The 9,109-nt window shown below is 37.7% G+C and overlaps 1 long non-coding RNA gene across 1 annotated transcript; it reads right to left on the bottom strand.

Moving 5' to 3' along the window:
* Positions 1-952: 952 nt before the first annotated feature.
* Positions 953-1,857, bottom strand: LOC121380221. The gene is made up of 2 exons (XR_005958895.1): positions 1,694-1,857; positions 953-1,663 (listed from the first exon to the last, which is right to left on the bottom strand). It is a non-coding gene; the product is annotated as an uncharacterized LOC121380221 (long non-coding RNA).
* Positions 1,858-9,109: the final 7,252 nt, after the last annotated feature.

Below are 9,109 nucleotides of genomic sequence, written 5' to 3'. Positions count from 1 at the left end.
CTAAAACATTTATTTCGCTGTCTTTCACTTCATTTTCATTAATTTCAACTTATGTTCGTGCTTATATCCAATTAAGGTTCAAATACGCTGTCCTGGGCACACACACCTCAGCTATCTGGGCTGTCTGTCCACGACAGTCGGTTAGTTATTAGTGGTTAATGTGAGAGATGAAGGTGTAGTGGTCTTACACCTACCCACTGAGTCGTTAAAATTCGCCCTGGGTGAGAGCCAGCCGAGGCCCCTCTTCTATCACCACCACCACCACCACCACCCATCACTCCCATCTCTCTCCTCATCTTATACAGTGTTAATCACTGGACTGTTTTGAGAGGGGCCCATGACCATTTTTCTTTTGAGGACTTCCGGGGTCCATATCCATGACCCCCCCCCCCCCCCCCACCACCACCACCACCACCACCACCACCACGGATTTACTCTCAGCGGGCTTGGGCTTGCCTCTTTTGAAGTATCGCGACTCCCTCCCTCCACTTTTATTAAATCCAGGATCCGCTCCTGGCTAGCCTACCCTCCCCTTTTTGCCGCCACTGGCGATTGTATTTTAGTAAGTTGGGCAGTGTGTCTAAATGTCTTTCTCGGTGATAAATTGTTACCCAGAACTAGGAATAACCGCTTCTGGAAAGGACCACTGCAGTATTCATAATTTATATAGCCCTACTGGGGTGTCGTTAAACATTCCTTCCTTCATTCATATACCCCTAGACACTACATTCACTGTAAATATCCCCCTCAAATATAGAACTTAATATCTGACGCCCTTGTATATATCAACCTAAATCCTAGTCTTTTGTCTTGGCTCCACTTTTCTTCTTCTTTTTTTCCTTTTTTTTTTTTTTTAAATGTGGATTTTTTGTTCGTTTGTCCGGTTTTGTTTTTGTTTTTTTGTTTTTTTGTTTTTTCTCCCCCTTCTTTATAATTGTATATGTATATATGCTGTGTGTGTGTGTGTGTGTGTGTGTGTGTGTGTGTGTGTGTGTGTGTGTGTGTGTGTTATGTTCTATGTTTTATGCTGTGTTTTATACGTTTAATTTATCAAGGGTTACACTGCGTCTAATCTCTCTGGCAGGAGTAATACGCTGTATATTAGTAATCCTTATACGTTTTAACTTTTTGACTTTTGTTCTTAACCATATTATGTGATTAATAAAAACAAAATTATTTTAGGTATTTTAATAATTATGTGACCCCTATTGGAACTACATCTCGTATGGATTGGTATCCTTATTGGGATTCCAGAGGGGGTTTAACATTAATATTGCCCACAATTTTACTTTACTTTTATACGACTGGACACTAAAATATAATCCACCTTTTCCCTTTCTACTTACATTAACACCTTTTAATTTACTACTATGACATGTTTATATATAAAAAAAGGAATATATATATATATATTTTTTTTTTTTTTTTTTTTTTTTTCTTATTATTATTGTTTTATTGTTATTTTATTATTTACTTTTTTTTTATCCTTCTCATTGTTTTAAATGGATGTTAAAAGTTAGGTGATAGCTCTTTTGACTTAAGTTAAGTCACAGCACCAATCACATAGTTTTATGCGGGTTCATGTTATGGTTAATATGGAGATATCATTCATCAATCTCCACTTTCCAATTCTTAACATTTCCATTATGCTGGAGGTGGTGGACTTAGGGAAATGAATTAAAATGGGGCAGACCTTCCCGTCTACTCTCCTCCGACATAAATACCAGATTAACCAGACATATTTTATTGTCAATATTCTATTTTTGACGTAATCATTTGTAGAAACCCTTTGTATAAACACTTTTTAACTTCCTTGTAAATAAAGTTTATTTAACCATTAATTAGTATTTTTATCTAATCAAATGTATAAACGTTTTTAAATTTTTTTTTACTAACACTCTCCCCACCCCTCTCGTTGTGAGCACAGTTTCTGGCCCTAGTCAGAAATCGTGCTCGCAATGAGCGTACTTGAACATTAAATTGATATAAGCACGTTAATTCCCGACATCTGACCTGACAGTCATTTGTGGGCATACATACATACATACAGAGCCAGCCGTATGTCCGATGACTTAACCACGACACCACCGAGGCCGGTTGTCTTTCACTATGAGAGTGTTGTAGAATTAGATGCGGTACAGCGAATCGCAGACAAGACGACTCGAAAGAAGTCGCCGAGTCTGGTTCCGTGTAATCAAGTAGGCTATTAAACGCAATTCTGTAAAAACAAATGGTACTCCATTGATGTAAGTGCTCGGTCGCTGTTTCAGACATATAATCAAGTGAACCATTAAGCGCAGTCTGTGAAAATAAATCGTATACATCTATCGATATAAGTATTGGGTGACGGTTTCTGAAACTGATGAATCAAGCAGAGTCTTGGCAGTGTTATAATTATTTTATGGGTTAAAAAGTGCTTCACGGGGAAGCGAACAGTGCGCGTGGGCAGCCATCAACAGGTGTGCATCAAAAGTATGCAAGTCACGGTAAATCTAAATTTGCCAGTTCTAGAACAAGACCAAAAGAAAATACCTTTCAGTGGAGTAGATAACAGAAAATCGTGCAAATTGTGATACAAGCATAAACTTTTGCATAATGATTCTCAAGGGTATACTTAACAAATCTGCTTGATGGGCCATTTGAAAATCCAAGATGGTGGCCATTTTTCAATATTGCCGCCAAATTGACCTGCCGAAAATGGCATTTATCATAGAAATGCATGTATTTGTAGATATTTGCCTAGAGGTACAGAGTTTTGTCTTGTTTTTTTTTTTTTTTTTTTTTTTTTTTTTTTGTCGTTTGTTTGTTGTTGCTGTGGGTTGTTTGTTGTTGTTTTGTTTTGTTTTGGTGTTGTTGTTGTTGTTGTTGTTGTTGTTTTGTTTGTGTGTTGTTGTTGTTTTGTGGGGGGTTTTTTTTTGGGGGGGGGTTGTTTTGTGATTTTGGGGGGGGAGGGGAGTGGGTGGATGGTTGTTGTTTGTGGGATTGTTTTCATTCTTAAAACTGATAAAATTGGGGTTGAATACTGTTTTGCCATTTCTAAAAAAGTCAGTGAACTGATTAAGATTAATTTATTTTGCTTTCAAATCTGCAATACTATGTTGGAAAAATAGTTTTACAAAACAAAATATATAATAGTGGTCAAATCATCATAATTAAACATCACTAATGTGCTATCCTATGACAGCAGATCGAAGTTGCATTTACATATTATAAATGATTATCCGTTCCGTAGGCCTATGTCAGTTGTGAGTTATCGAGATTTTGTTCACCAACCTCTGCTTCGCTTGCCACTACCTTAAAATATTTAGTTAGCTATAGATCAGAAGAATGTTAACGGGGTTTTTTTAGCAGTAAAAACAGTACAGAAGTAGCTTCAAGCGAAAAGTTCCACTATTCTTCAGTATAAGACAACGAAAGCTTAGTTTCCAAAAATGTTTGGCGGCTTAATTGGCTCGCAATTCTCCTACAAATGGAGTTGCGATACTGTAGTTATTGTGTTCAAGACATGGATTCCACAAAACATTATGAATTTCTTGGCTAATATATAATTTTTAAAATAATAATAATAATAATAATAATAATAATAAAACAACACTTCTGAGAATGCCGCCATCCTTAAGTCACTAACCGTGCCGACTTACAAACGTAGCTAAACGGTTAATACTGTCACCAAATCATATTGGACCGAATTTATGAACCTGGTGTTTTTTTTGTTGTTGTTGTTGTTGTTGTTGTTTTTTTGTTGTTTTTTTGGTTTTGTTGTTGTTGTTGTTGTTGTTTTGTTTTTGTTTTGTTTGGGGTTTTTTTTGGGGGGGGGTGTTTGGGGTGTGTGTGTTTCAAAGCGCGTTTATATGTAGTTACTAGCGTGTAAGACATAAACAGGCTTTGTAAAATCGGTCCATTATGATTATCCGTAACAGTAACGATGTGGTTACGTAATCTTTCTAAGGAGGGAGCAGTCAGTGCAGCGACCTTACTTATTGCTTATCATTACGCCACCCCGACCGGTTGAAGATAAATGATGGTAATCCCTATTTACATCACTGGAGTATTAACCTGCTATCTGTTTGATTTGTTTTCTTTCGAAGGAGTGAAAGGCAGTTTCCTGACCTGACTATAAACGTACAGTTTTTTATAATCGTGTTACGCCATCGGGTATGTAGGTACTAGGTTCGCAGCCAGCTACCGGCTCCCACCCAGAGCGAGTGTAACGACTCAGTGAGTAGGTGTAAAGCCACTGCACCGACTTATCTCTCACTAACCACTAGCAACTAACCACTAACCCACTGACCTAGACAGTCAGCCCATATAGCTGAGGTGTGTGCCCAGGGCAGCGTGCTTGAATCTTGATTGGATATATGCAGGGAAATAAGTTGAAGTGAAGTGCAGTGATAATCGTGGAATTTTCGAGCTATCAGTGTAATTGCTGCACACACATAAAGTGGAACATGCTCCTTTAAATTTAAGGAAACGCAACTTGGTGTCTTAATAAACAACAGCCTGGTTCCTCCCCCCCCCCCCCCCATCCAATAAACATCCACCCAATATCGTGAAAACTATTCCCAGTCTTGATAACGTCATAACGCCGTGTTTCACATTCTAATTACCGACCAAGGAAGTCGTTTCAATCCAAGATGAAAAAAAAAAACTCGCAGCAGATTTATAACGGAGATTAAACCTACGATGCCAAATCTTCAAAGAGCGATTTAAGCAAGAAACGAAGCAATTGAATTCGAAGAATTCTCAGCACATACATAAGCCAAAGTTGTATTTAGAGAATTTTTTTTTATCTTGGACATATTTCGGGTTATTTCGCCGGAACAGAGAGAATGCACAAAACAAGCATATTTAATCCTTCGGTGGATGTAACCGCGTGTCAAATGGTTGATTGAAAATAATTGATTTTAATTGTGTCTAAGAGACATGGAATAGATGAAACACGAAACACCCCTTCGACGATATTAGCCTGTGAGCAGTAAATCCAATTAGAATTGTCAGGGAATCAAATATTGTTATTGAATGATTCTACATGATTGAACTATTGGTGACCTTTCTACACATAATCCCATAGAAAAGAGATTTTTGTGTTCGTGAACTGATTAACGGATGGCGAAAGTATAAACCCATAGATAGACAAGTCAAAATTTCAGAGGATGCAATCTGAATAAAATTAGCTCTACTGGGTCTAGTCAGTAGATCTAACAGCATTGCGTGGACTCCCATGTCCAGGTGACATTTCATCTATAAATAACAATTTAAATATCGACCAATTACACTTCGCCTTTTATAGCGTTATTCGGAAGCATACAAATTCTAAAAATATCGGGAGAGACTATTTATGCAATAGGCGAACTTGTTGGTCTATTTCAACATTGAAAAACAGGGAGAAAAGTGCAGTAATAAACTTTAGATTGTCTACTAGTATAAACAGATTTTATGGCTATACCATCAGACTTATAATCAAGTGGACCATTAAGCGCAGTCTGTGAAAATAAATCGTATACATCTATCGATATAAGTATTGGGTGACGGTTTCTGAAACTGATGAATCAAGCAGAGTCTTGGCAGTGTTATAATTATTTTATGGGTTAAAAAGTGCTTCACGGGGAAGCTAACAGTGCGCGTGGGCAGCCATCAACAGATGTGCATCAAAAGTATGCAAGTCACGGTAAATCTAAATTTGCCAGTTCTAGAACAAGACCAAAAGAAAATACCTTTCAGTGGAGTAGATAACAGAAAATCGTGCAAATTGTGATACAAGCATAAACTTTTGCATAATGATTCTCAAGGGTATACTTAACAAATCTGCTTGATGGGCCATTTGAAAATCCAAGATGGTGGCCATTTTTCAACATTGCCGCCAAATTGACCTGCCGAAAATGACATTTATCATAGAAATGCATGTATTTGTAGATATTTGCCTAGAGGTACAGAGTTTTGTCTTGGTTTTGTTTTTTATTTGTTGTTTTTTGGGTTTGTTTGTTTGTCGTTTGTTTGTTGTTGCTGTGGGTTGTTTGTTGTTGTTGTTGTTTTGTTTTGTTGTTGTTGTTGTTGTTGTTGTTTTGTTTGTGTTGTTGTTTTGTGATTTTGGGGGGAGGGGAGTGGGTGGATGGTTGTTGTTTGTGGGATTGTTTTCATTCTTAAAACTGATAAAATCGGGGTTGAATACTGTTTTGCCATTTCTAAAAAAGTCAGTGAACTGATTAAGATTAATTTATTTTGCTTTCAAATCTGCAATACAATGTTGGAAAAATAGTTTTACAAAACAAAATATATAATAGTGGTTAAGTCATCATAATTAAACATCACTTATGTGCTATCCTATGACAGCAGATCGAAGTTGCATTTACATATTATAAATGATTATCCGTTCCGTAGGCCTATGTGAATTGTGAGTTATCGAGATTTTGTTCACCAACCTCTGCTTCGCTTGCCACCACCTTAAAATATTTAGTTAGCTATAGATCAGAAGAATGTTAACGGGGTTTTTTTTAGCAGTAAAAATTAGCTCCACTATTTTTGTGGAAAGTTCCACTATTCTTCAGTATAAGACAACGAAAGCTTAGTTTCCAAAAATGTTTGGCGGCTTAATTGGCTCGCAATTCTCCTACAAATGGAGTTGCGATACTGTAGTTATTGTGTTCAAGACATGGATTCCACAAAAAATTATGAATTTCTTAGCTAATATATAATTTTTAAAATAATAAACTTTCATCACGTTTTTTGTTTCGTCTTGAAACGAATTTCATATAAAATTTTATATTGCAATTAGTTTCCGGCATACTTCGTAATTCACCCGAATTATTTCGTATCCTCGGCATAATCCCGAATGTTTCCAAATTCTTTTCAAATCACTGGCATGATTTTGCAAGTAAAGTTTTGATTGGTCGAATGAAAGGTCAACTGGACATGAACTCCAACGGGCTGCTGTTAGATCCACATGTAATAGTGGAGCTAATTTTAATTAGATTTCAGAGGATGTTAAATGCGATAAATGCAATTCCCTTATTCTGTTTGCTAAAGTAGCGGTCATCGTGGATTTAAATCATGTTGTGATGCCTCAATTAGCTTGGAGTAGTTTAAAATGAAATCATTGACCTATAAATCACCATAATATAATATACATGAACAGTTTTGTCATATGTGATAAAATATCCGGGATATTTGGCGGCCTTGTATATTTCAAAATGCTAAAAAGGGTTCAAATTTTGCACCCGTCGGATGCTTAATCAGTACCTTCCAAAGATCTAAAAACAACAAAGAACAATTGTGGGTACCGAACTGTAAGGTTCAGCCAAATAATGAGGGTTTGGCAAACCGATTAATACACGAACAGCTACAAGTACAAATCCCACACACTTCAAATGGACAATTTGACAACGTGGTCTCACCCACGCGTTTAAATTGGTCTCCGTCATATTTTGTTTTCTTCCTTGTTCATTTATTCGTTTATATTTAGATAACTCGCACTTCTATTTTACTTTTCATTATGACGTCTTTGTAAATAAACGCACTTAGTAACCTAGTTACCGTTAATGTATATTTGTACACAGTAGATATACTACGATTATGTACCTGTCACTTTATGTTAACCGCATTTCTAAGCACCTGCCACGTTCAATATTTGACTTCGCACAATTTCTCTTTATTGTCGAAGACTTTTCGCCGCACACTAAGAATATCAGAGGCTGTAGGATCAACCAGTGTGAATGAAATAATTCCGCATCCTTTCAAATGCTAAATTTGGCTAAAACAGACTTTGTCGATAGACGCAAACACGCTGCTGCTGCTGCTGCTGCTGCTGCTGCTAAAACAGTTACAGTCTTGCCTCACCATTTATTAATGTATTGTATATACCGATGAAAAGAAATATGAGATGACACAAATTGTAACAACATATGGTGACTGCAACCAAAGCCCTCAATCCATAATGTTAGAAAGAAAAAAAAAGATTTTTTTTTTTTTTAACGACGCACATTTTATTTACTGTTATATGGCGTCAGACATATGGTTAAGGACCACACAGGTATTGAGAGAGGAAATCCGCTGTCGCCACTTCATGGGCTACTCTTTTCGATTAGCAGCAAGGGATCTTTTATATGTTCCATCCCACAGACGGTAGTGCATACCACGGCCTTTGATATACCGGTCGTGGTGCACTGGCTGGAACGAGAAATAGCCTAATGGGCCCACCAATGGGAATCGATCCCACACCGATCGCGCATCGAGCGAGCGCTGTACCACTGGGCTACGTCCCCCCCCCCCCCCCCCCCAATAGTGTTAGAAGTTGTGGCAGTCATTTCAACACTTCCGACATTCAACTTGAGATTTACTATGACAACTTTGTGTATGTTCCCTTATTTCTTTCCATCTGTACATAAAGTTTGTTTTGTTTTATCGACACCACAAGAGCACATTTATTAATTAATCATCGGCTATTGGATGTCAAACATTTCGTAATTCTGACACGTAGTCATCAGAGGAAACCAGCTACATTTGTCCTAATGCAGAAAGGGATCTTTTATATGCACTTTTCCAGACAGGAAAGCACATGCTACGGACTTTGACCAGTTGTGGTGCACTGGTTGGAACGAAAAAAAACCACTCAGTTAAATCGATCCACCGATATGGTTCGATCCTGCGACGCAAGCACCACAAGCGAACACTCAACCGACTGAGCTAAATCCCGCCCCTCCCCCATCTGTACATAAATACAGCAACAGTGTGAGTAAACGTTTTAATTATTATTGTAGGGAACACTTTCTTCAACAGTGCGTTGTGATTTACTTTGCAAAGGTGAAGTTTTAGAGATGACAACACAATTTTAAAACATTATAATAGTAGGTCTTACTCGCTAATCTAATTACGGTTACATGGCGTCGGGCATATTGTTAAAGACCACACAGATGAGGGAGGAAACCCGCTGCCACCACGCAATGGGTTACACTAAGACTTCCGACTAGCAGCAAGGGGTCTTTTATGTGCAGTATCCCACAGACAGGTCCTCTTTACATTAGTTGTGAATCACTGGTTGGAACGAGAAATAGCCCAATGGAACCACCGACGGGGGTCGATTCTAGACAGAAAACGATTGGTGTTGCAGAATCTT

The sequence above is a fragment of the Gigantopelta aegis genome, chromosome 8 (assembly GCF_016097555.1).
Source record: "Gigantopelta aegis isolate Gae_Host chromosome 8, Gae_host_genome, whole genome shotgun sequence".
Classification (NCBI taxonomy): domain Eukaryota; kingdom Metazoa; phylum Mollusca; class Gastropoda; order Neomphalida; family Peltospiridae; genus Gigantopelta; species Gigantopelta aegis.
This window is presented reverse-complemented; position numbering and strand designations above follow the sequence as displayed.